At 44.3% G+C, this 27,318-nt stretch overlaps 1 long non-coding RNA gene across 1 annotated transcript; it reads left to right on the top strand.

The window, feature by feature from the left end:
* The first annotated feature begins 22,836 nt into the window (after window positions 1-22,836).
* LOC120935437 lies at window positions 22,837-23,868 on the top strand. Its single transcript, XR_005748485.1, has 3 exons — window positions 22,837-22,905; window positions 23,157-23,339; window positions 23,431-23,868. It is a non-coding gene; the product is annotated as an uncharacterized LOC120935437 (long non-coding RNA).
* Window positions 23,869-27,318: the final 3,450 nt, after the last annotated feature.

The raw sequence follows: 27,318 nt of genomic DNA, 5'->3' as shown, positions 1-27,318 counted from the left end.
TTTAGCCAATCTTTTAGCCTGCATACTAGCACCTTTGGTGAGACAAACTTTGCCGAATCTAAGGCCTCGTACAGACGACCGAACATGTCTGCTGAAACTGGTCCGCTGACCAGTTTCAGCAGACATGTTCGGTCGTGTGTACTGCCGACCGGACAGGTTTCCAGCGGACATTTGTCCACCCGACCGTTTTGGAGCAGACACATGTTTCTTAGCATGCTAAGAAACATGTCCGCTGGAATCCTGTCCGTCGGACATGTTCGGTCGTCTGTACAGACTCACCGTACATGTCCGAGCGGCCCCCATCCCTCGCATGGGTCGAATCACTTTGACGCATGCGTGGAAGCATTGACCTTCCAGCGTCGCGCACGTCGCCAAGTCATCGTCGCGGCGACGGCGCGGACACGTCACCGCGCTGTCTGTCCGCGCGGATTTCTGTCTGATGGTGTGTACAACCATCAGACAGAAATCTCCGAGGGGACATGTCCACTGAAAACGGTCCGGCGGACCGTTTTTAGCGGGCTGTCCCCTCGTCTGTACGAGGCCTAAGGGATATCACTATTTTTCCTACAAAAGATTGGTGCCAACTGTGCCATATATTTATACTTCTGTCTTAATAATTTTTCAAAGGCTATTTCTGCCAGGACAAACCATTAAGTATGCCAAACCACTAACCTATAATACATTATTTTTGTTGTGTGCTTGGCCCCTGTGCCCATAGACGTGGACCCATAGACCTGAAAATACAAGTATGTCTGCATCATGTAACATTGATGGCTGGCTGTATGGGACCTAGGTGGGCAACGGCAATATAAATACGCCTCACTTAATTTAATTCTGCTGTTAAAATGAATATTAATGGAGAAGTTGGTGATGCTTATCAATATTCATCAGTCTGTTAAAACCACATATTAGCAGGAAAGGAAACATAATTGAAAATGTGCAGCTGTTTAATGTAAGGGTCACTGAATATTTAGAAATGTCAATGAATATTTTCAACCCAACCTGTTTCTCTTTTTATAATTAGACAAGATGGCTCTTCACTGATACCTGTGTTGTTTCATTAACATGACCAAGAGAAAGTAAAAAGGGAGATAATTCCCCTAAAAAAACATAAAATGGTTTTCTATAAATCAGTGCTATTTTCGAGTCATTATAATATCATACTGATTTATTTATTAATTTTCCTCAAACTGCAAAAGTCTTTACATCAGTCCATGTAGTACTAGGTTCTGATATCATGTGCATGTGGTATGTTGCAGTTCACACATGTACAGTAATCATACCATATATATTAAAGTGATTGTAAACCCTTACATATACCCAGTGAAGTGACTGGCCTCAGGTGATACACAGAGATGAAACAGATCCTCATACAAAAGTTGTACCTGTTTACCTGCTACCATTCCCGTCCATAAGGGTCACAGGGGGAGCTCCCACCTAATCAATGCGCCTGGCCCCTAATCTACATGCAGGGTGCCGGACGCATTGATTCCAATGTTTTTTTTTTTTAAGCACATGATTAGAGCATGAGCAGGGCCGGTGCAAGGATTTTTGCCAACTCAGGCGCACACGCACGCACACACACGTGCACACACACACACACCAACACTATACAGAGAGATACCACATAATATATCTAGATATATAGATAGAGAACAATGCCAGTACTATCTGTCTCCTATTGTGCCCACCCTGCCCAGTGAAACTGACCTGCTCTCTCTGGTGGTCCTGGACAGCGTGGCTCTCTCTGGTGATAGTGCGGGTACAGTGTGACGCTCTCTCTCTGGTGGTGCGGTGCAGCGTGGCTCTCTCTCTCTGGTGGTGCGGTACAGCGTGGCTCTCTCTGGTGGTGCGGTGCAGCGTGGCTCTCTCTCTCTGGTGGTGCGGTACAGCGTGGCTCTCTCTGGTGGTGCGGTACATCATGGCTCTCTCTCTGGTGGTGCGGTACAGCGTGGCTCTCTCTCTCTGGTGGTGCGGGTACAGTGTGGCACTCTGGTTGTGTGGGTACAGTGTGGCTCTCATGGCTCTCTCTGGTGGTGTGGGTACAGCATGGCTCTCATGGTTCTCTGGTGGTGCGGGTACAGCGTGGCGGTCTGGTGATGCGGGTACAGCATGGTGCTCTGGTGATGTAGGTACAGCGTGGTGCTCTGGTGGTGCGGGTACAGCATGGCTATCATGGCTCTCTCTGGTGGTGCGAGTACAGCGTGGCTCTCATGGCTCTTTGGTGGTGCGGGTACAGTGTGGCGCTCTGGTGGTGTGGGTACAGTGTGGCTCAGTTTTCCGCCCTGTTCCCCTGGCGGTGCTGGCGCCGTAAGGCAAATGCCCTGGTTGCCTTGCGCTAGCACCAGCCCTGAGCATTAGGCTCTACTCGGCTTAAAAAAAGAGTGGGCGCAGGGCACTGCTCCCTGAGCTCACCCAGGTCCGTGACAATAGCCAATTAATATTCGCTATTGTCTTCCTGATTCTCCTCCTGGCCAGTCAGGAAGGGAGTCCTGAGACCCGATTTGCCAGGGAGTCAGTTACAGTTAAAGTTACAGACAGTCTGGTTATTTTAGGATGCAAGGTTTAAACTGTATGTTGAGCTACATACACGCCAGAGGCAAACGTGTAGCGCTAACAGAACAGTTACCCATTGCTACATGTTGATTCATCTCATCGGAAGCTTTACAACAACAGTCTATCCATAACCAAGTCTACTTTTTTCTATATTTAATTATCCAAATATAATGGGTGCATTGCTTTTCACTTTAGTTTTTAATTAGTGGATTTTGTGTTTTGTCCATGATTTTATTTTAAAGATTTTGTTTGTTCTCTGTGTCAATGTATCTGTGTGTCTAACAGTGTCTCTACTTGTTTTTCCAAAGCACACATTTTATATCTATTATTATTTAATAAAAATGTCAAAGTCAGAAAAACAATAGCAGCTGAATACTTAAGAATCAGAGATTCCACTTATTTCAGTAGCGTCATCAATTCAAAAGAAATCTGCAAATGTCAAGAGCACTCTGTTTCCCATTTGTCTTAGCGAAGGCAGGAATTGTTCCAGTGACAGTAAAGACCATTGTTTTCAAATGACGAAGACAAACTAATTTGCTGACACTCAGACTTTGATTTCCTAATAAACATGTCAGAATATATCAGCATGCACAAAATGTCATTCACTGGAAGATAATGTACTGTATTTATCGGCGTATACCGCGCACTTTTTTGCCCTGAAAATCAGGGCAAAATCGTGGGTGCGCGATATACGCCGATACCCGCTTCCCGCGCTCAGTTTGAACGCCTGCGCCGACATATACCAAGTGCAGTACACTCTGCTACATTCTTCGCTCATGCTCACGCATAAACGTCACAGAGCGTGAGCACGAGCAAAGCCGAGCCTGGCCGAATGTAACCGAGTGTACTGCACTCGGTATATGTCGGCGCAGGCGTTCAAACTGAGCACGGAGAGACAGCGCGGGAGAAGCCGGGAGGACACCACCGAAGCCGCAGACGGACGACGGACCCGACAAGGCCGCCGATGGATGCCGCACAAGACACCAAAACTGTAAGTACTAAAATGTTTTTTTTTCAGGAATTAAGGGTCCACATTAGGGGTGCGCGCTATACGCCGGAGCGCGCAATACCCCGATAAATACGGTAAACATATGACTGAAACATATATCTTCCATTAAAGTGTTGAATGATTTTTTATCCAAAAGCCTTTCTGAAAATGCATTTCCACTTTAGTCAATCTCTAATAGCATAATATCTTCAGTGAATATAGATTACTGATAGGCAAGACTTAATCAGCAAAAGTGCTGATTCATCACTTTCTACTGAATATTTGTGCATAGGTATGCGAGTCCTGCAAGAGTTATCCAGTGAATAGGTCCTAATGAACCTACTGTAACTTCTTTATCAAAGCATTGCTGTAATGCTTCAGACAATGATAGTATCCCTGTCGAGTTTGTAGGAACCTGTAGAATATTTAATAAGTATTTCTAGTGCATCCTTTCTCTGATTCTTCTCCTATACCAGGGTGCGTTAGAACAATATATTTTTTTTGCAAAGTTCTGCACTAAGGAGCAGGGCCCTCTGATTCCTACTGTACTAAACTGTATTTTAATTGTACTGTCTGCTCATAGACATGCGCACAGGGTGTGCCCAGGCACACCCTAATCACCCTGTGAAGCACAGATTACCCCTACTGCCCTGGCTTCCCGCTTTCCCCCTGCAGCGTTTCCGGCATTCCCTCTTCTCTCGCTGGCTGTAAATCTCAGTGTAAGCTGTTGCCGCTATATAAATCCTGTATAATAATAATAATATAATCTAGTGGATTGTTTCTGGCTCTTTTCTTTCCATTTCTCTTCCTCAAGGGCACAAAGCACCAATTATTTGGGGCCTTTTCTCCTACCCAAGAATGCATAGCAGCCACTTTTTCTAGCTGCTGCTAATGCACCCTTTTCTTCCTCCTATATCTCCTCCAATATTGCCATACCTTTGCCAAATTGCCATACCTCAAAGCATTCCCATTTTTTTTGCTTCTTTTTCTTTCCTAATCCTCTTCAGGCTGGGTTCACATGTCCGATGAATGTGGCTCGCAGCAGGGGTCGTCCCTGTTCTCCGTTTCATACTTCATATTCCCATCACACACTTTCCTGGATGAGCTCTGTTCTCCGTTTCAGGGACAAATCAGGGCCGAATTGTTGCCTGAATTCAGCCCTGAAACTGAGCCAAAGACGCAGAGCATTCCTGTGCAAGCCGCTTTGCAGCCGCAATGAAGATATGTGAACTGGCTCCATAGAGAGCCAGTCACAATCTCCTGTCATCCGAATTGGATGCGGTGGAACCCACATCAAATTTGCATAGGTGTGAACCCAGCCGTAGTGTCACATAGCAACCACTTTTTCTTCCTTAGGGCTCATTTACACTTGCTTCGACAACACACAATAAAGCGCCTACTGATTCAACATGCAATTCCTACCAATGACACCAGCTACGGGGCCCAATGATACTAATAATGGGGAACAATGGGGTGCTTCAAGCGATCTTTGTCTTCTATGAAGGCTTTGAAGATGCTTAGAAACACCCCTAAAGCGACATAGGGTATAATTTTTGAAGCGAAGACAAAGCAAAGCAAGCACAATGTGTAAACAGGACTGTAAGCTAACCATTTTATTTAGTGACAGGGGCTTTGACTGGCGTTCAGAGAGCTTTAACAAATGGCATGTTTTTAAGCAAGTGTAAATGTCATAGAGCAGCCAATTTCCTTTCTAATGCCCCATACAGACGGTCGTTTTTTGTGATGAAAAAAAAATGACGTTTGAAGTGATGAAAAAAAACGACATTTTTGAAACTTCATTTTCAAAAACGATGGAGCATACACACCATCGTTTTGAAAAATGATGAACAAAGTGACGGCACTCTAAAGGGGAAGTTCTATTCGCCTTGAGGCTGCTTTTAGCTGGTTACTTGTTAGTAAAAGATGATTCGTGCTTTTTTGTCTGTTAAAGCGTGATGAATGTGCTTACTCCATTATGAATGGTAGTTTTACCTCCCGTCTCAAAACTTGCTTCTGGGCATGTGCGGGTTTAAAAACGTCGTTTTGCCCACACACTATCATTTTCATTGACACAAAAAATGACATTTTGAAAAACGACACAAAAAATTCGAGCATGTTCGAATTTTTTTTTGGTCGTTTTTCTGAAGACATAAAACGACATTTTCCCCACACACTATCATTTTAAATGACGTTTTCAAAAACGTCATTTTTTTTCATCACAAAAAACGACCGTCTGTATGGGGCATAATACTGCTCATATTCCCTTTTTACTCCTCCCCCCTCTTCAGCTATTCCTGCCTCAGCCCCACCAACTGGAGGAGTTGGCAGAATTTTTTGGCAGCTATCCAAAAGGCTGGTCCACAAACCTCTCCTATCACTGCTGGAATGTAAAGAAAATTTTACAAAAATCATCCCTATGCTTAGTGTCTTTATGCCATGCTTGGCAAACGCCTTGTTTACGTGATTTTTTGGACTGTGCTATAGGCACTCAGCCATCACTACTTTGCACCACAAGGCGATGCACTATGACTTTAAGTTTTTTTTTCTTAACAGTACTTTGTATTTAAAGGGTCACTAAAGGAAATTTTTTTTTTAGCTGAAATGACTGTTTACAGGGCATAGAGACATAATAGTTAACTGATTCCTTTTAAAAATGATTAAAAATAGATAAAAAAACAATCATATAATGTGCCTGCAGTGTAGTTTCGTTTTTGCTGTTGTTTGCTGGTTCTCTGATGTACAGAGAGCCACTAGAGGGCAGTCAGCCAATACAGAGCAGTGATACTTTGTCTAAAACTCCTCAGCACCAATCCAGTTTCGTTTTACACACAGCTCCTTGATTAGTGACCACCGTGAGAAATCTCCCAGTACTGTGGTTATCAGGAAAAAGGCAACCAGGAAGTGTCCAGAACAGAGAGGATTTACAGCAACATCAAAGCAAAAACGAACAATGAGGACATGAAACCAGGACTGCAGCAAGGTAAAGGAAGCTATTTAGCTAAAAAAAAAAATTCCTTTAGTGACCCTTTAAGGAATTTTGTTTTGTACATTTTGTTTCCACTTTGGTCAATGATGTCTCAAGGGAATCCCCACCCCTTTGTTTCTATTTTGATGCTGGCTGTGTAAATGTCATACATGTAGAGTCCTACACATGTGCTACTTCACAGACAGGTTTAGGGCATTCCCCCAAGCATGTTATTTAAAGTAACTTTGAATTTTTATGTTTCACTTTAACCATTTTAAAGGAGCTGCTTGCTGCTGAGCAGGATTTTGTAAAAAAATAAAAATATGGTTGTACATGCCCCCCAAGGCAGTGTCTAGCTGCCCGTGCCATTTGTTTGACAGTCCCTTGCCTATTAGGCCTCGTACACACGGACGGACTGTCCGATGAAAACGGTCCGCCGGACCGTTTTCCTCGGACATGTCCGCCCGGAGATTTCTGTCTGATTGTTGTACACATCATCAAACAGAAATCCGCGCGGACACGATACGCGGTGACGTGGCCGTGCCGTTGCCGCGACGATGACGCGGCGACGTGCGCGGCCCTGGAAGGTCAATGCTTTCACGCATGCGTCGAATCACTTCCACGCATGCGAGGGCTTTCGGCCGAGCGGACATGTCCGGTGAGTCTGTACAGACGACCGAACATGTCCGACGGACAGGCTTCCAGCGGACATGTTTCTTAGCATGCTAAGAAACATTTGTCCACTGGAAACCTGTCCGATCCGCCGGAAAATTGTCCGGTCGGACGTACAGACGACCGAACATGTCCGCTGAAACTGGTCTGCGGACCAGTTTCAGCAGACATGTTCGGTCGTGTGTACGGGGCCTTAGCCTTGGAAATGGCCATAGCTGATTTTAGATATTTGTCTTCTATAGACTTTAATTGGGTTTGAATTCATATTTAAACTTAGGTGAAGTTTGTGGAACGTTCCACGGAACAAACACAGGTACATTCAGCCCATCACTAATGGCTGCAAGGAATACCACCTTATAGGTGAGAGAAAAGAGAGGAATGTCTCTAATGGGTTAAAAAAAATGTGCCAGAGCACCCAGCAAAGGAGTGATGGACTTTCCTAGTGGGTGTACCAGGTTGACAATCTCAAACACACCTGTGCAGAGAGATGGCCGCTGACCAGAAATAGAACAAAATTGTCCTAGATAAAATGGATAGTGGACCATCTGTGCTATCTGCTTGTTGGAACGGATGTGAGCCCTTACGAGTGCTCAGGTATGTATGCCTTAACACTACTACTGATTTGATAAGCTGAAAATACGTGAGTTTGGTTAAGGGAAGGTTTAGTGAACATTTCTAAAGTTTGGATATCAAATGCCAACCCCTTTAAAGGCAATGGGATCCAAATGTTAAAAAACGGTAATAACCAATTTCTAGACTAAAAGGCTTAAAGCGGTTGTACGCCCACAACAAAACAAAAATAAAAAACTTGTAAGGCAAAAGCATAATGAACAAAAAAAAAAAGATGTAAATTGAATTTGGTAGGGAGCAGCAATTTGATTACTGTCTGAAGTGAAACATTAAAAATGCTAAATTCTAACAAATATCTACCTGGGGGGGAATACACCGAACTTGCCTGTGAAGTTGCACATCTACGTATATATAGGTAGATTCACAAAGAGTTAGGCCGGCTTATCAGTAGATAAGCCGACCTAACTCTGAATCTACGCCGGCGTTTGTTTAAGTGTATTCTCAAACAGAGATACACTTAAACAAAGCTAAGATAGGCCGGCTTGCGCCGTTCTATCTTAGCTTGCAATTTTTCTGTTGTCCGCTAGATGGCGCTTCCATTGCGGCCGGCGTAGATTATGTAAATGAGGGGATACGCCGATTCACAAACGTACGCCAGGCCTACACAGTCGCATTACGTCGTTTCTGTGAGGGATAGGCCGCCTAAAGTTATTCCACCTATGAGGTGGAATAACAATGTTAAGTATGGCCGCCGTTCCCGCCGCGAGGTTCGAATTTTTTACATCGTTTGCGCAAGTCGTCCGCGAATCGGGGTTTACATCGTTTACGTACATGTCAAAATCAATAGGCCCATACGGCCTACTTAGCCGCAATGCGCACTGGGAAATGTAGTCGCCCAGCGCATGCGCAGTGTCAAAAAACGTCAAAAAACCTGAGGTCAAGCCTCATTTCCATACAACACGCCCCCCTCCAAGTCATTTGAATCAGGCGCCCTTATGCCCGCTCGTTTTAGGCTACGCCGTCGAAAATTAGCAGGTAAGTGGTTTGAGAATCACTACTAGCCTAACTAATTTACGGCGGTGTAGCCTAAAAAGACTAGGCTAGGCCGCCCTAAAGTTAGGCGCCCCTACGTGAATCTACCTAAAAATGTATACAACTTACTACAGCAAAACTTGACATTTACAAAGAAAAAAGTGTGTTAAATTTCTGGCATATTGACAACACCCAGCCACTTCATTCTGCTTGTAAACAGAGTGGCTGGGAATTCCCTTTGCAGTTGTGCTCATAATTTTACATACCCTGGCAGAATTTATGATTTCTTGGCCATTTTTCAGAGAATATGAATGATAACACAAAATCATTTATTTCACTCGTGGTTAGTGTTTGGCTGAAGCCATTTATTATCAATCAACCGTGTTCACTTTTTTTAAATCATAATGGCAACAGAAACTACCCAAGTGACCCTGATCAAAAGTTTTCAATACCCTGGTGATTTTGGCCTTATAACACACAAGTTGACACAAAGGGGTTTGAATGGCTATTAAAGGTAACCATCCTCACCTGTGATCTGTTTGCTTGTAATTAGTGTGTGTCTATAAAAGGTCAATGAATTTCTGGACTCCTGACAGACCCTTGCATCTTTCATCCAGTGCTGCACTGAGGTTTTGGGATTCTGAGTCATGGGGAAAGCAAAAGAATTATAAAAGGATTTGCACGAAAAGGTAATTGAACTGTATAAAACAGGAAAGGGATATAAAAAGATATCCAAGGAACTGAGAATGACAATCAGCAGTGTTCAAACTCTAATCAAGAAGTGCAAAATGAGGGTTTCTGTTGATACCAAAACTTAGTCAGGTCATATTTAGTAACGGGACAAAAACCTACTATATGTGATATTTGACTCCTGGTGAACGTGGTGTTCAAAGTCACAGGCTTTTAAACAAGTTATAAAGGGCAGAAACTTGACCTGGTCTAGTAACAAAATCCTGGGCCAGACCCAGCCATGTTCCCACCTGTCAACATTTTTATGTTGTATTTTTTTTTTGCATTATATACAGACTAGAATTTTTTTTTCTAATTATTTTTACTGTTTTCATTTTTTTCCCTCCATAAGGCCATCCCTGCTATGGCCAATCAAACATGGTTACGTTAGCAGGTAAGGCAAGGTAACAAAATAGCAATGGCATCTCCTGAATTAAGGCAGAAATTGCCTATAGTCCCCTTTCACACAGGGCAGTGAAGGTGCTGTGGCGGTATAGCGCCGCTAAAAATAGCGGCGCTATACCGTCGGAATTGCCGCGGGATTCGGCCACTAACGGTTCGGTATTAACCCCCGATAGCGGACGAAAAAGGGTTAATACTGCCCGCAATGCGCCTCTGCAGAGGCGCATTGAGGGCGGTATTACCGTGGTTTCCCATTGTTTTAAATGGGAAGGAGCAGTGAAGGAGCGGTATACACACCGCTCCTCTCACCGCTCCAAAGATGCTGCTAGCAGGAGATTTATTTCTCTCCTGCCAGTGCATCGCCTTAGTGTGAAAGCCCTCTGGCTTTCACATTGAGAATGCTGGGCAGGAGTTTTTCAGGCGGTATTTAGGCACTATGTTTAGCTCTGTACCGCCTGAAAAACTCCTGATCCTCCTGTGAAAGGGTCCTTACAGAATATTCAAACCAAATGTAACTCCTGATCTGAGGTCATTTATGTGGATACCGAAGCAAAAGGTCTTCAATCGATCTTAAAGTGATTGTAAAGTTTTGTTAAAAAAAGATAAAAAAATAACAAACATGCAGGGCCGTCTTTAATATTGGTTGGACCCTGGGCAAAATTTTCTTGGGCCCCCCTTCATGCAACTTCGATTTCCACCTGCTCTAAAAACATACAATAAATAGCAGCTAGACGCAAAATCAGTTTACTGAATCAGATCAGGCAGTGATTGTGATTGGTTACCAAAAGTAACAGCATATCATTTCTGATCACTGACTGGCTGCTAGAGGTTACAGCACACATTATGGCTCACTGATTATATGCTAGAGGTTACAGCTCATGACTACTGCTTGTTGTTTGGTTGCTAGAGATTACTGTACATCAATACTGCTCACCGATTGGTTGCTAGAGGTTACTGGACATCCTTACCACTTACTAATTGGTTGATAGAGGTTACTGCACCTCATTACTGCTCACTGATTGGTTGCTAAACATATAGCACATAATCTCCTCACTGCCTGCACACCATGTACTGGGAAGGTGAGGGGACCCATCAATAGACAGAAAACTCCTAGGAATCCTAGGATCAGTGGCAATGCTGGGGAGGGGGGTGTGATCAGTGGCAATGCTGGGGGGTTGATGTGATCAGTGGTGGGGGGATGGGATTAGTTAGGAGGCAGTACACTATGGCATATTCTAAATCATGTAGAGAAAAGATGGAAATCTTTGGCAAGTATATAGTGGGGGATTCTATACTGACCCCCATTGTAATGGGGAATTTACAATGACCCCCAATGTGAGCAGGAATTTGCACTGATCACCATGTAATGGGGGACTTTACGGCACCCACCAATATAAAGAGGGATTTCTACACTGACATAAATGCAATAGGAACATTTACATCAACCACCAGTTTGAGAGGGAATATACAATGACTGAAAAATAAATAAATATCTAACCCTTTAAACCAAAGTGTCACCCGGGACACTCGAGAGGCCGTTCAAATGTCATTAAACAGAGCCCGCCATTAGACCGCCCACTATGTCATCCATATTAGAACTTCTCCAATCAGGTTTATCCTCCATGTTGCTCATTTGCCTACGGTTTACGTTGCCTTTTCGCCGCTCAGATGGTGCATGGCATTTCGCGACGCGCACGTGATCTTTAGGGACCTTCGCCGCTTAGGAGACACACGGCATTTCCGCCCATAGAGATGGCGGCGCCCATGCACCATTGGCTGTGACGCGCATGTGATCACTCGAGCCGGGAGTACATGAGGGAGGTAATAGGATGGTATGGCCAATCCCATGATTAAGTCGGAAGTGCCGAAACATGTTGGGGCGTGGCCATACAGCTAATTTTTGATCCTATGTGACGCGCTAGGACGAGGAGTGTTTACAGTTTACTGGCTATCGGGCTATCCGGGCAAGCAAGTTTTTTTTCGAGTGGGGTGCAGTGCCAAGTTGTGGTGAGAGCTTTCTGGTTGATCGCAGGTCCGCCGTGACCACCATTTACCAGCTAAGGAATTTGAGAAAAACGAATGTTGCTGTGATTCACTGTCTGCATTTTTATTGTGTTTGTGAGTGTAACTTTTGGAGCTTGTACAGAGTGTTTTTATTAAACTGGTTAAACAATATTACACTATTGTGCACTTTCCTTTCTTTTTCTTTTATTCGTGTGGAAACATTTTGGATCACATCATTGGATAATGCTAACTGTGTGACACATCGGAGAGATTTGTGGTAAAGCTTATTAGCCAAGCACGTGAGTGTAAGGCATACTGTTGTGGTGAGTGGCCATTTTGATGGGTGATTGAAACACTGAACACTTGAGGTGTGGTGGAAGACCTTGAAGAATGGAGGATCACTTATTTTACTTTATGAACTTTTTTTGCTACTTCACGTTATTTAGTTGTTTCACAGGATCATTTTATTTATATCCAATTGCATGTTTGTGATATATCTTTTTTGTACATTTATTTGCATGCTTGTGTAATTTTTGTACATCACTTTCATAAAAAAAATTTCAGTTAGTAGAATATTAATTTATTCTTTAGCGCTGTTAATATTAATTGACACTTTGGTTTAAAGGGTTAGATATTTATTCATTTTTCATTCACTGTACGTTTAAACAGCAGCTAGGTTCACTCAGATATCTTTTTCAAATCAAGGCTGTGGTGGGCTATCAGAAGGGCGCATTTAACTAGATTACCCATTTTCATCAATATACAATGACTACCATAGGGTGACACTTCTACACCGACCACCAATGTTAGGGGGGGATTTACACTGACGACCAATGTTCTGCCCTTCAGTAGATACACAGCAGTACCATTAATTGTTAATGATACCCTAACGCTGATGTTCGGCTTACTGACTATAGTTGTAGGCAGGACCCCAAGCATGCCCCTTTACAGAGGGCAGCATTTAGCAGGGGTGATGGTGGATATGACCTCAGGGGGGCATGATATACATATGAATGCAGCCTCTATTTACATATCAATGAAGACGTTCCATGGTTATTTACATATTAATTCAACCGCTATTTACATATCAATGCAGTTTTTTTACATGTAAACACAGGGTCTGTAGGTGAGTCATCTGTACACGACAAAAGGGCAGATTTGGGCAACATTAGTAACAGAACTTCACACTGAGATATTGGGACACAGCATGGCACTAAAACTTCAAGGGACAAGGAAATTAAAACTGGGATGGTTGGCAAGTATAAGGCAGCTGCTTCGGGCCCCACAACAATGATGGGGCCCAGGGCAGCTTCCCCTTTTGCCCTGCCTTAAAAACGGCCCTGCAAACATGTCATACTTACCTCCTCTGTGCAGTGGTTTTGCACAGAGCAGCCTGTATTCTCCTCTTCTCGGGTCCCTCTTCGCTGCTCCTGGCCCCTCCCTTCTGTTGAGTGCTCCCACAATAAGCAGCTTGCTATGGGGTTTACCAAAGCCAAGCTGCAGCTCTGTGTGTTGATTCAGACACAGAGCTGTCATTTATCCCCATCCTTTCTCTCTCCTGATTGGCTAACTGACTTTGATTGAGTAAAAAATGTGCAGCGCTAATGAAACATGTAAGCCCAGTGTATAAACCTAGAGAAGGGTAAACATACCCACCTAAAATTGTGCAAAAATTACCATAGTACTTAGTACCAAAAAGTGTGAATTAATGTGTAAAGAGGTTGTACAAGCTGAACAATAAAAATATGCTTGAATCAAAAATAACATGGGTCAAGTGCTACGTCAGTGATTGGTACAGGCATAGATGAAAACCCAGATTACAGGCTACGATTTCCTGGAGTGGGAAAGATGGGGACACATACTGGCGATGATGCAGCAAGCAAGAGGTGCAGGAAACGGGAACTCAACCAAAATCTCCTGGTGTTATACAATATCCACAAATCTCTCATTCATCAATGATGGAAATGGTGATCATAAAAGAAAAAAAAGAAAGCTTCCACATAGCATAGATCAAAAACGTAGGGGTTTAATATAAAAAAATACAAACATCACTTCAGATGTGTACAATAAAATAGTGATCACAAAAAGCATGTAAAACATGTGCAGTATGTAGAGCTTAGCAGGCAGTAACCCGACACATCCTGTAGAACAAAACATGTTGGGTTACTGCCTACTAAGCTCTTCTTTTGCGGTTAGCAAATATTTTGAAGGATAAAAAACAGCCACGTTTATAGCTAAAATAAAACATTATTAGGATGACCTGGTATATCCCACACCCAAAATAGCATTAGTGTTCAGCGAATATTATAATAAACTATACCATGTCAGTAAGGAGGAAGGATGTTTGACAGGTGAAAAGAAAGAAAAAGTCATACAAAGTTATCTAAGGGCAGTGAAGCTCCCAAAGTTAGGGAGGGACCGAAGGAGGTAATAAGGGCAATGGGGAGTATGGCAAGCCCTGACCCAGATGTTTTTTCCCTAATGTATTATAAAAAATTCCAGAAGCAATTGGTTTCCAAACTTTGTGTGAGGAGATGAATATGCGAGAAGAATCCTCAACCCAACGTTACCCTCGAGTTATAGGCCAATATCGCTATTAAATGTAAACGTGAAGATATATGCAAAAACACTATCAGAAAGGTTGAGAAAGCTTGACACCCCTATTGCCGAGATGGATTCATAGGGATCAAATGGGCTTCATACAAGGGCGAAAGGGCAGAGACAACTGCCTTAAAACATTGATGGTAATTCATAGAGCCAAAGAAGAACGGTCCTCAGTCGTGTTTCTGTCGATTGACCCTGAAAAATCGATCAATAGGGTCAACTGGGGATTCATGTTTGCCGTTCTGAAAGATCTAGGATTAGGGCCTTAAATTATACAATTATATTACCATCCCACAGCAAGAGTAAGGGTTAACGGTACCCTATCCCAACCTTTTGATGGAATGGAACAAGGCAGGGGTGTCCCTTGTCGCCCATGCTGTTTATTCTTTGTCTGGAGCCATTGTTGGCCTCAATCCAAGCAAATGTGAATGTAGGAGGGATTAGATTAGGTCAAAGGGGGTTTAAGGTTTTTTTTTTTTATAGCAAATCCAAGCCAAATGTGGTAGAGGAATACTGGCGATGATGCAGCAAGCAAGAGGTGCAGGAAACGGGAACTCGACCGAGATCTCCTGATGTTATACAATATCCACAAATCTCTCATTCATCAATGATGGAAATGGTGATCATAAAAGAACAAAAAGAAAGCTTCCACATAGCATAGATTAAAAACTTAGGGGTTTAATATAAAAAAATACAAACATCACTTCAGATGTGTACAATAAAATAGTGATCACAAAAAGCATGTAAAACGGGTGCAGTATGTAGAGCTTAGCAGGCAGTAACCCGACACATCCTGTAGAACAAAACATGGGTTACTGCCTACTAAGCTCTTCTTTTGCGTTTAGCAAATATTTTGAAGGATAAAAAACAGCCACGTTTATAGCTAAAATAAAACATTAATATGATGACCTGGTATATCCCACACCTAAAATAGCAATAGTGTTCAGCGAATATTATAATAAACTATACCATGTCAGTAAGGAGGAAGGATGTTTGACAGGTGAAAAGAAAGAAAAAGTCATACAAAGTTATCTAAGGGCAGTGAAGCTCCCAAAGTTAGGGAGGGACCGAAGGAGGTAATTGAGACAGTATGGGAAAGTATGGGAAAGTCTCAAACTTGAAAATAAATGCTGCAAAGTCTAAAAAAAAATTGTTTTTTTTTCAAAGTCAGAAATTTTGAATGTTACAGTATCAGCCTAGGAACAGTGGCAAACACAACCAGCATTCCCTTTGATCTGGCAAAAAAAGTGATTAACTACTTCAGCCCCTGTAATAATTGGCTGCTCAATGACTAGAGCATTTTTTGCAATTCGGCACTGATTTGCGCGATCCTGCGACACTGTACCCAAACAAAATTGACGCCCTTTTTTTCCCACAACTAGAGCTTTCTTTTGGTGTTATTTGATCACCTCTGAAGGTTTTTATTTTAAAACAAAAAAAGAGCAACATTTTGAAAAAAAAATCCACAATATTTTGTGTTTTTTGCTGTAATAAATAGCCCCAATTTTTTTTTTCCTCAGTTTAGGCCGATGTATATTCTTCTACATATTTTTTGTAATAAAAATTGCAAAAAGCGTATATTGATTGGTTTGAGCAAAAGCTATAGGGCCAGATTCACAGAAGAGATACGATGGTGTATCTCCTGATACGCCGTCGTATCTCTGAGATCTCTGAGAGTATGCGGCTGATTCATAGAATCAGTTACGCATAGATATCCCTAAGATCCGACAGGTGTAATTGACTTACACTGTCGGATCTTAGGATGCAATACTTCGGCCGCCGCTTGGTGGAGTTTGCGTAATTTTCCAGCGTCGGGTATGCAAATGAGCTTTTACGGCGATCCACGAAGGTTTTCGCGTTCGTTACATCGTCGTTTTTTCCCGTCGCAAAGTTACGGCTGCTTTAACATGGCTTAAATTTAGACGAGCCATGTTAAAGTATGGCCGTCATTCCGGCGTCGAATTTCAATTTTTTTTTTTTTGCGTAAGACGTCCGGGAATACGAAAGTACGTTACGCACGTCGCCGTTCGAAAAAATGATGTCGCAAAGCACGGCAGGAATATCAAAACGGAGCATGCGCAGTACGTCCGGCACGGGAGCGCGCCTAATTTAAATGGTACACACCCCATTTGAATTAGGCGGGCTTGCGCCGGACGCCTTTACGTTACACCGCCGTAAGTTTACACGCAAGTGCTTGGTGAATCAGGTGCTGAAAACTTGCGGCGGTGTAACGTATAGACGATACGTTACACCGCCGCAGTTATATGTGAATCTGGCCCATAGAGTTTACAAAATAGGGGATAGATTTGTGGCATTTTTATTATTATTATTATTATTTTACTAGTAATGGTGGCGATCTGCGATTTTTATAAATACTTCGTCATTATGGCGGACATATCGGACACTTTTGACACATTTTTGGGACCATTGACATTTGTACAGCGATTAGTGCTATAAAAATGCACTGATTACTGTGTACATGTCACTGGCAGGGAAGGGGGTGATCAAAGGGTTAACTGTTTTCCCTATTGTGTGTTCTAACTGTGGGAGAGGGGACTCACTATAGGAGATGAAAGATCGTGGTTCCCAGGTTGTAGGAACTCACTATCTGCATCTCCACTCAGAACAGAACAGGGATGTGTGTGTTTACACACACACGTTCCTGTTCTGCCTCTTATGCCAGCAATTGCTCGTGGCCGGTGGTTATCACGACTGCTGGTCACGAGCATCGGCACCCCCACTGTGCTATCCTACTTAAAGGGACCGACGTACAGCTACGACGGTCTGCGGGAACGAGCCAACCTGCTGCTGTATAATGACAGCGGCTGGTCAGCAATCAGTTAAATATCTAGCTAGTTTTATAGTTAAAGTGGTAGTATACTCTGTACTACCACTTTCACTTACAGGTAAGCCTATAATAAGGCTTACCTGTAAGTATAAAGAATATCTCCTAAACCTGTACGGTTTAGGAGATATTCCCCTCGCAATGCGCCGCTGACTGCAGCGGCGCATGCTAAGCAGGGATCTTCGGCTAAAGTATTTCATAATGAGCTAGTATGCGGTGCATACTAGCTCATTATGGATTTTGCTTTACAGGTATGAAAGAAAAAATAAAAAACACCAGCGGCTTTACTACCGCTTTAACATGTGGTTACACCCCTTTAGCATCTGATGGGATATATATATATATATATATATATATATATATATATATATATAAGCTGCTGGGATTTGAACACAGGTATACTGTATCCTAATTATATTGCATCGTGCAGGTCAGGGACCAGACCTTAACCTGTAGCTCTCCTACAACATTCATTTATTTGCCCCATATTGGCACTATATCCACTGAAGTATGTTATAAACAAGTAAGATTTTTGCATTTTGCAGAGCAAAGTAGGGACTGGCCAGAGAGGAATTACTTTGACACAGTTAGCTAGCTAACATATGTATTGCAATGTATGTATGTGTAAAATCCCTATTTTTATTTAAAGTTTGCTAGAAAGGGTGTATAGCAGTGTGCTTAGAGCCGAGGTTCATTCAGAAGGTTTAGTGCAGTGGTTCTCAACCGTTCTAGTGCTGTGACCCCTTGATAAAATTTTCCAAGTTGTGGGGACCCCTAACAGTAAAATTATTTTCGTAGCGTGTGTTGTCAGCACCCAAGGCAAGACAAGTAGTTTGCGCCCCTAACCCACGGACATTTAGCGCTCCCTGAGTCCCTTCCACTCCTACAGTATTAAAACCCCTTATGGTACATTTTAGGATGTATCATTTCTCTTTGTTCTCCTTTCTTTCCCTTTTTTTCCCCCCATCCCTCACTCTAGCTGTCTGCCGTCTTTTGCTACCTTTTTCTTTGTTCCTCCCCCTCTTTTTCCCTCCCTTCCATGTATTCTGTATTTTTATTCCTTCTCTTACTCCTTGGTGGAGGGGGGGGGGGGGTTGTTAATAGGATCAGTGGCAATGCTGGGGGGGAGTTCTGATCAGTCAACTTAGGTGCTCTTGATCAAGGTCATATACTGATCTGAGAACTGTAGTGGGGGCTTTTAATGGCAACTATATTCACAGGTAGTGTTACAGTGAGTGTCTTCGGATTCACGGTACCTCTGACTTTGTGGTGTCTCGTAGCAGTGACACCTATGCCAAAATCAGGAGATAGGGTCTCCTCCAGCCTCTCCCACTTCACATTCCTCACATCAACTGACCTCTAGTCTCAGCCCCCCAGCCATGAACTGAATGCGTGGCTGCGAAGCAGCTGAGTGGGCGGCTGTGGGCTCCAGGAACAGCCCAGGATTCGGTGACCCCATGCAAATCATCATTTGACCCCCAAGGGGGTCCCGACCCCAGGTTGAGAACCACTGGTTTAGTGTTAACATGCCATACCCTTTTATAACCCTGATGGGTTATATATGTACAGTATATGTTATTTGGATATGAGCATTGTTATATATTATTTCCAGTGTGTTTTATGGGAACAGTGTTATCAATTTGAATTTAAGTTTTATGTGGAATGATTATCCCCCCTTTTTATAGATTATGTCCATTTTGTCACAACTCATGTCACTTTATTAATTCAATGAAAATTAAAAAAATATTTTAATATTATTAAAAGTGCTCACTTGTCCTTATCCAAAATGACAAATGCTGACAAAGGTTGCAAGAGTGCATGGATAACCAGTAATTACTGTGGATTGTGTTTCAATTTATGGGATGACAAGGTCAGGCCGCTAACCTTTTTGCATTAATCTAGTATTGAAGAATACGTTTCAGTAAAAATAGAAGCCCCCTTTTAAACGTATCCATCAAGCGTTGATTAATTCAGATGTATGAATTTTTTCCTATGTACAGTCACTGTTGTGCTGAATTTGAGAAATATGATGACCTTTCCTTTACTATTAAAATGTATGCTGTGCACATAGTTCCTAGCTTTCAAATTTGAGCTTTAAATCAATAGCTAAAACATTTTCATTAATCCCTCAATCTATTCTGCCCATCAGTCAAAGTCAAATCAATTTACTATGTTGGTTATCTTACCTGGATACTTGGAAAATAAAAATTGTGAATGGCAAATTCCACCAATACACATGCCTAAGACCCCTTTCACACTGAGGTGTTTTTCAGGCGCTTTTAAACTAAAAATAGTGCCTGTAAAGCGCCTGAAAAACGGCTCCCCTGCAGTCTCAGTGTGAAAGTCATATATATATAAATTATATTCTTGTCAAACAGAAAATAATAAAACAGAACCTGGAAGAATGTAAAAATGGGAGCTATCACCAATGACTTGTTTGTTTGGTTGCTTTCGAAGGAACAAGGGGCCAAATCCACAAAGCAGATGCGCCGACTTAACTCGAGATTTCTAATTTTACACCGTGCGTATCTTTGCGCCCGATCCTCAAAACGAAAAATCAGTTTTTTCCGTCCTACCTAAAATAATTACACCGGCGCATCCTCTGACCCAAATTACGCTAGTCACGCCGCTTTTTTTGATAGGCAAAGATGCAAATGAGGGAGATAGGGCGATCCACAAAATTAAGTGTGTGCGCCGTAGATTACGCCCTGTGCGCCGTAGATTACGCCCTGTGCGCACCTGTTAGTTTCCTGGAGCAAAATTAGACTTTATAAAAGCAGCCCTAATTTTACACCTGCCCTGTAAAGGTCTGCTGAAGCAACACCATTGAGGAAGAGCTGACAACACATCTTTGCTGGACTTCAATCTGACTGCCAAAATGCCCGGCCCATCCATGATTATAACGGCACTCGCTACTTTACAGGCGCAAAGAAGGAGGAGGGCACAGAGGAGGAGGAGGAGGGCACAGGAGAGGGTATACCGCCCACGCCAAGATCTCTTTGGCATGACTGCTTCTGAGGTCTATGGCAACTTCCGCTTTAACGAGGAAGCCATCCTGGAATTAACCAGAATCCTGCAGGATGATCTCACCACCCCAACCCAACGATCCCATGCCCTGCCACCTCACATCAAAGTAATGGCAACCCTGCATTTTCTTGCCACTGGGTCTTTCCAAAGAACATGTGGAGGTCTGGCTGGGATGGTACAGTCCTCGATGAGCAGGTGTGTGCACCAAGTAGTCCCTGCAATACTAAGACGCATGGGCAATCAATTTCAAAAGCCCACCCAGGAGGACCAGCGATTGAAGACCATGGCGGACTTTTATCACATTGCTGGGTTCCCACGGACCATCAGGGCCATTGACTGTACCCATGTGGCACTACAGCCCCCCCATGAGACAAAGCACCTGTTCCGGAATCGCAAAAACTGGCATTCCATAAATGTCCAGGTGATTGTAGATGCCCATGGCCTCATCTGGCATGTCTGTGCCAAATTTCCTGGTTCGTGCCATGACAGCTACATCTTCCGGCAGACCAACATATCTCAAGATTTGGAGCTGGACGTGTATGGAGACAGCTGGCTGGTTGGTGAGTGACATGGGTGTCAGGTATGTCCCCCCCCATGATGCAGACATCACAAGGGGCACATGCATGACTAATATCCTCCTGTCTTTTCCCTTCCAGGTGACTCTGGATATGCCCTGGGACCACATCTGATGACCCCATTCAGGAACCCCCAAACCCCAGGAGAGCAACGCTACAACGAGGCTCATATTCGCACCCGGGCAGTTGTGGAGCGCACATTTGGGCTGCTGAAGTCCCGCTTCAGATGCCTGGACAAGACTGGGGGTACATTGTTGTATTCCCCAGACTTTGTGTGCCAACTAATCGGTGCTTGTTGTATTCTTCACAACTTTGCCATGAGAAGGGGACTGGAGATTAACTTACGTGCTGACCTGACCCCCCACCCAGGCAATCCCCCCTAACCCACTCTACCCGGTCTACTGAGGGCACAGTAGCCAGGAGACGCCTCGCAGAAGGCATCTTTTCACAGTAAACGCACATGAATAATGTCACAATGATAATATTTGTTTTCACAGTAAACGCACATGAATAATGTCACAATGAGAATGTTGCTTTGTACAGTAAACGCACATGAATAATGTCACATTGAGAATGTTTTTTTTCTCTGGAAACGCACATGAATTATGTCACAATGAGAATGCATGAATGCACACCACTGTGGTCCCTAGCACAGACACATCACATGCACATCGAATTGGATTAGATCCAAGTACCCCCCCCCTTTGGTACTTGGGAGCAGTAACGCCACGCCACGGCTCCAATTATGTCACTGTGCATTCATATACCATTCAGGAACCTGGGATCACTTCTCCCTGGTCCTGGGGATCCCTTCTCCACCAAAACTGAGGGTGACACCCTTATTTTGTCAGGAATGCCACCCCCCCACATTCACACATCATTCACACACATAAACCAAATCATAAGTACAGTATAATAAACAAAATCATAAAAAAATAAATAAATCAAAAGTACCCCTGCAATTTAATTCCGGCAGCGAGTGCTCCGTCTGGGCTGCCCACGGGCAGGGGCACGGCCACGGGCACGGACAACTGGAGGATCTTCACGGGGGGGGTGTGTGAGCAGGGGAGGGAGTATATTCATGGGGGTAGAAAAGAGAAACAAGTGCGGGACTTTAAATGAAGCATGTGCGGGAAACTGTTTGCAATAAATGGGGGAATGAATCAAAGATAATAAATCTGGAATAGGTTTAAATATTTTATTACTTTCACATAATGCACCGTCCATGACTATATTGCACTATTGAAGAAATAGATAAACATATATGTTTCACAGATTAGTTGGGGGACAAGGTACGTGGGCAGTGACCCAAATATATAAATGCAATGAGTACAGCGAGCTGTACTATATTATTGAGACATAAAATAGATATCACATATTAAAATGGAAATTACATCGCATGACACTGCAGTGATAATACATTAATGCATGAGGTATAGAGCTCTACGCGTTTTGCGACTGTTGGTCGCTCATCAGGAGCAGGCATGCATTACATTGGTTATCTGGAATGACATAAGCACATAGCTGGTTAAACGGGGCATCCAACATTTGTGGGGGCTGAGGACTCATCAAGAAGCCCCAGATGGTACTCACCAGGTTGCCGATTGCTCTCCGTCCTGTGCTCCGAAGACGCACGGACGGATGGGCGGGCAGTGCGTGTCGATGTCACGCCTCCATCACCTGACACGGAACTAGGTTTCCGTGCGGTGTATTGGTATACCATCCACAAGGGGTTACAGGAGTCAAACGGCGCCGCATCATTGGGCGGTTACCCCGCACCAATGCAGACGCCTCCCTTCTCCTCCCCCTCGTGTGCGTGTCTCTGGGCGGGTAACATTGGGGGGGTGGTCCCTATAAGAGGGTGTATCCTATGGCAGGTACAGGCATTTGGCTCTTCACATGTCATCACTCCATGCAGCACACTCGGAACTCACAGGTGATCCTCTTCCTCTCTCCTATACCTCACCACACCCAGTACCTTCACCTCACTTTACTATCTTTATATTCCCATTTCTCCTTGTCTTTCTTCCCCATCCCCCTTTTTTCTCCTTTTTTTCTCTTTCCTTTTCCTCTTTCTCTTTTCCTTCTCCTTTGCTTGTTTTCCTCCCCCCTTCCCCCCTTTTCCTTTTCATCATATCTCCATATCCCATTCAAACATAATACATTCTTCATTTATTTCCAATACAGCCATCATTCCTTACCGACCACAGTGCATTCAATACACCATGCCTCATGCCTGTGCCACCTGGGTGCGCTCTCCTGACGGGCCCTGCACCCCTCATTCTCCAGCCCTAGTCCCCGGCAGTGACCACCCCAATCCTGGGGTCCATCCGGAGCTTCACTCTAGTGCCGGCGGCAATCGGCAACCTGGTGAGTACCATCTGGGGCTTCTTGATGAGTCCTCAGCCCCCACAAATGTTGGATGCCCCGTTTAACCAGCTATGTGCTTATGTCATTCCAGATAACCAATGTAATGCATGCCTGCTCCTGATGAGCGACCAACAGTCGCGAAACGCGTAGAGCTCTATACCTCATGCATTAATGTATTATCACTGCAGTGTCATGCGATGTAATTTCCATTTTAATATGTGATATCTATTTTATGTCTCAATAATATAGTACAGCTCGCTGTACTCATTGCATTTATATATTTGGGTCACTGCCCACGTACCTTGTCCCCCAACTAATCTGTGAAACATATATGTTTATCTATTTCTTCAATAGTGCAATATAGTCATGGACGGTGCATTATGTGAAAGTAATAAAATATTTAAACCTATTCCAGATTTATTATCTTTGATTCATTCCCCCATTTATTGCAAACAGTTTCCCGCACATGCTTCATTTAAAGTCCCGCACTTGTTTCTCTTTTCTATACCTAATTAGGGATGGAGGTAATTGACCCATTACCTCATTTAAAGTCCCAACCAACCCTCCCCCCGCCCACTTTATATATTCATGGGGGGGTGTGAGCAAGGGAGGGAGTATCTTCATGGGGGGGGTGAGCAGGGGAGGGAGTATCTTCATGGGGGGGGAGCAGGGGAGGGAGGAGCCTCCCCTGGTGTCTGACCTCCGGCTGGCCTGCCCTCCAAGGCCACTGCTATCCTGTTCAGACAGACAGTGATGGCAGCCGTATTGGCCTGGCCAGCCCGGGTGTTGTCCTGCACAGCCCGGGTGAGGGCAGTCACCTTCTGGGCCACGCCTGTTGTGGCGGTATGCAGGGACCACAAACAGATGATGACCCCCAATGAATTGGTGGCCACATCACTGAGTGACTCCCTCATTACATCCAGGCTGTGCTCCATCTTGGCCATAGTTTTTTTGATGTCACCCAGACTGCGGGTCTGCTGGGCATTGTCCTTCAGCAGACTGGCCGGCAGACGCTCAGACACCCCCCTGGTCTCCATCCTGCCTGCCCCTGAGGCTTGTGGCCTGGGAGGAGGGGATAGAGTGACCCTTGTGGTTTGCGGCATGTTGGGGGAGGAGTGGGAGGGGCTACCCCTGATGGTGGCCTGACTGGTGCCAGCCTCTGGGGTAGCCTCTGGGGGAGACTCTGGGGGAGCCTCAAGGGTATCCTCAAATGTCATGAGATCAGTGGCAATAAGGATTTCCCGGCTAATCTGGAGATCTTCTTCCTCCTCCCCCTCATCCTCCTCCCCCTCAGCCTCCTCCCCTCAGCCTCCTCATGAGGGGAGGTTTGGCCTCTCCCCTCCCCTGGGGACTCCTCAGCAGCCTCCTGTCTTTGGGGTGGTGCAGCAGCCTGGCCTGATGGGCCAGCAATCTCCTGGTCATCTGTGGAGGATACCAAACAATCACAGGTTTGAGGATCCACACACTTGGCACATCTTCCCTTCCCCCACCCACACATGCTAATCACCAAATAGAAAAACAAAAACCTTACCTGGCCTCACAGGAACATCAGACTGATAACCAGGCAGGCCCACGACTTTTGCAAGGGAAGTGTGTTTGACTGGGGCTATTTAAGCACAGGGCGATCCTCAAACTAAGTACACTTGGCCTTTTACCTATCTCACTGATTGCGCCCAGCAAAGTTCTGCACATGCGCAGTGAGCAGCAGATTCGTGCGCGCATGCGCAGTACGGCGGCCCTTCATTTGCATGGGGTCACGGCTCATTACAATGAAGCACGCCCACTTCCTTCCCACTTGCCATAACCCCGCCTTACGCCTCGGAATTTAGGTTACGGCTGGTGCAATTTTGTGCGCAAATGCGCTGTGGATACGGCACTTACGACACCAAATTAGGGCGCCGTAACTTAAATGACATAAGTTTACAGACACTTAATTTGCGCCGCTGGCTGTGGATTTGGCCCAAGCTTCGTAACGTCCTTGCTTCAGTTTTTTTTTTCCATTAAAGTGGTTGTAAACCCCTTTTGACTACTTCTACCTATAGATAAGCCTAGAATAAGGCTTGCCTATAGGTAGTGGAAATATCTCCTAAACGTGCACCGTTTAGGATATATTGCACTTGTAGTCCGCCAAAAATGTTAACGCAGCGGCGAAGAAACACAAAACTAAGTGCTGTTTCTTCCCCAGCCTGTGTCGTTAATGGTGGCTCTCGTGCGCATGCGCGGGAGCGATGTCACGCGGCTCTGGCAAATCACAGAGCCGGATACCGCAGCCCGAGAGAAAGAGGAGAACAGAAGATGGACGCTGCCTACACAGGGGACATCGCTGGATTATTTTGCAGGTAAGTGTCACATAATGGGCTAGTATGCAATGCATACTAGCCTTTTACGCGTTTAATTTGCAGGCTTTTCAGGTAGCAAAAGAGGAAGTAAAACCCATCAGGGTTTACTTCCTCTTTAAGCAGGATTTATATAGCACCAACAGTTTATGCAGTGCTTTAGAACTTGAGGGTAGACAGTACAACTACAATACACTTTAATACAGTAGGAATTAGAGAGCCCTGCTCATTAGAGTTGACGATTTAAGAGGGTATCAACTGTGGGGGATGAGCTGATGGAGAAAATAAAAGTACATTTTTTAGGTGGGGGGCCAGATAGGCCTCTCTGAATAGATGAGATTTCAGGGAACGTCTCAAAGTGGAAAAGTAGGAGATAGTTGGACAGATTGGGGTAGAAAATTCCAGAGGATGGGAGAGGCTCAGGAGAAGTACTGGAGGCGAGCATGAAAAGAGGTGACAAGGGAGCTAGAGAGCAGGAGGTCCTGGGAGGATCAAACAATTTTGGTTGGTATGTTGAGACCAGGTTAGTGATTTAGCTGGGGGTCAGGTTGTGGATGGCTTTGTAAGTTATTGTTAGTATCTTAAATATATTTTGGGCTATATTCAGATAGCCCTGCGTAATGTTGTGCGGGCGTAATGTATCTCCGATACGTTACGCCGCCGTAAATTAGAGCGCAAGTTCCATATTCAGAAAGAACTTGCGCCCTAAGTTACAGCGGCGTAACGTATGTGCTCCGGCGTAAGCCCGTCTAATTCAAATTTGGATGATGTAGGCGTGTTTTATTTAAATTTAATGTGACCCCGCGTATTTTGATGTTTTTTACGAACGGCGCATGCGCCGTTCGTAAAAGAATCCCAGTGTGCATGCTCGAAATTCCGCCGCAAATCGTCAATGCTTTAGACGTGAACGTAACTTACGTACAGTCCTATTCACGAACGACTTACGCAAACGATGTAAAAATTTCAAAATTCGACGTGGGAACGACGTCCATACTTAACATTGCGTACGCCTCATATAGCAGGAGTAACCTTACGCTGGAAAAAGCCTAACGTAAACGACGTAGAAAATGCGCCGGGCGTACGTGCGTTTGTGAATTGGGGTATCTACCTAATTAGCATATTCCTTGCGTAAATCGACGGAAGCGCCACCTAGCAGCCAGCGTAAAATTGCAACTAAGATACGACGGCATAAGAGACTTACGCCGGTCGGATCTTAGTCGAATCTATGCGTAACTGATTCTAAGAATCAGGCGCATAGATATGACACCGCAACTCAGAGATACGACGGCGTATCTGGAGATACGCCGTCGTATCTCGTACCTGAATCTAGCCCTTTGTTGGTTGAGTGACAGCCAATGGAGGGATTGCCAGAGAGGGGTAGCAGATGCAAAGTGGTCTGTAAGGTGGGTGAGCCTGGCAGCAGCGTTCATGATGGACTGAAGGGGGGATAGCCTATTTAAAGGTAAGCCAATGAGGAGAGATTTGCAGTAGTCAAGACGAGAGATGACCAGGGAGTGGATTAGAAGCATTGTGGTGTCATTTGTTAGGAAGGGGGCGCTATGCATTATTTATCACTGGAAGCTCCAACCTCACTAATTGCATGGGTTTTCCAGTTGTTGTTGACTCTGAATGTGCCATTGAAA

Source organism: Rana temporaria, chromosome 4 (genome assembly GCF_905171775.1).
Source record: "Rana temporaria chromosome 4, aRanTem1.1, whole genome shotgun sequence".
NCBI lineage: Eukaryota > Metazoa > Chordata > Amphibia > Anura > Ranidae > Rana > Rana temporaria.
This window is presented reverse-complemented; position numbering and strand designations above follow the sequence as displayed.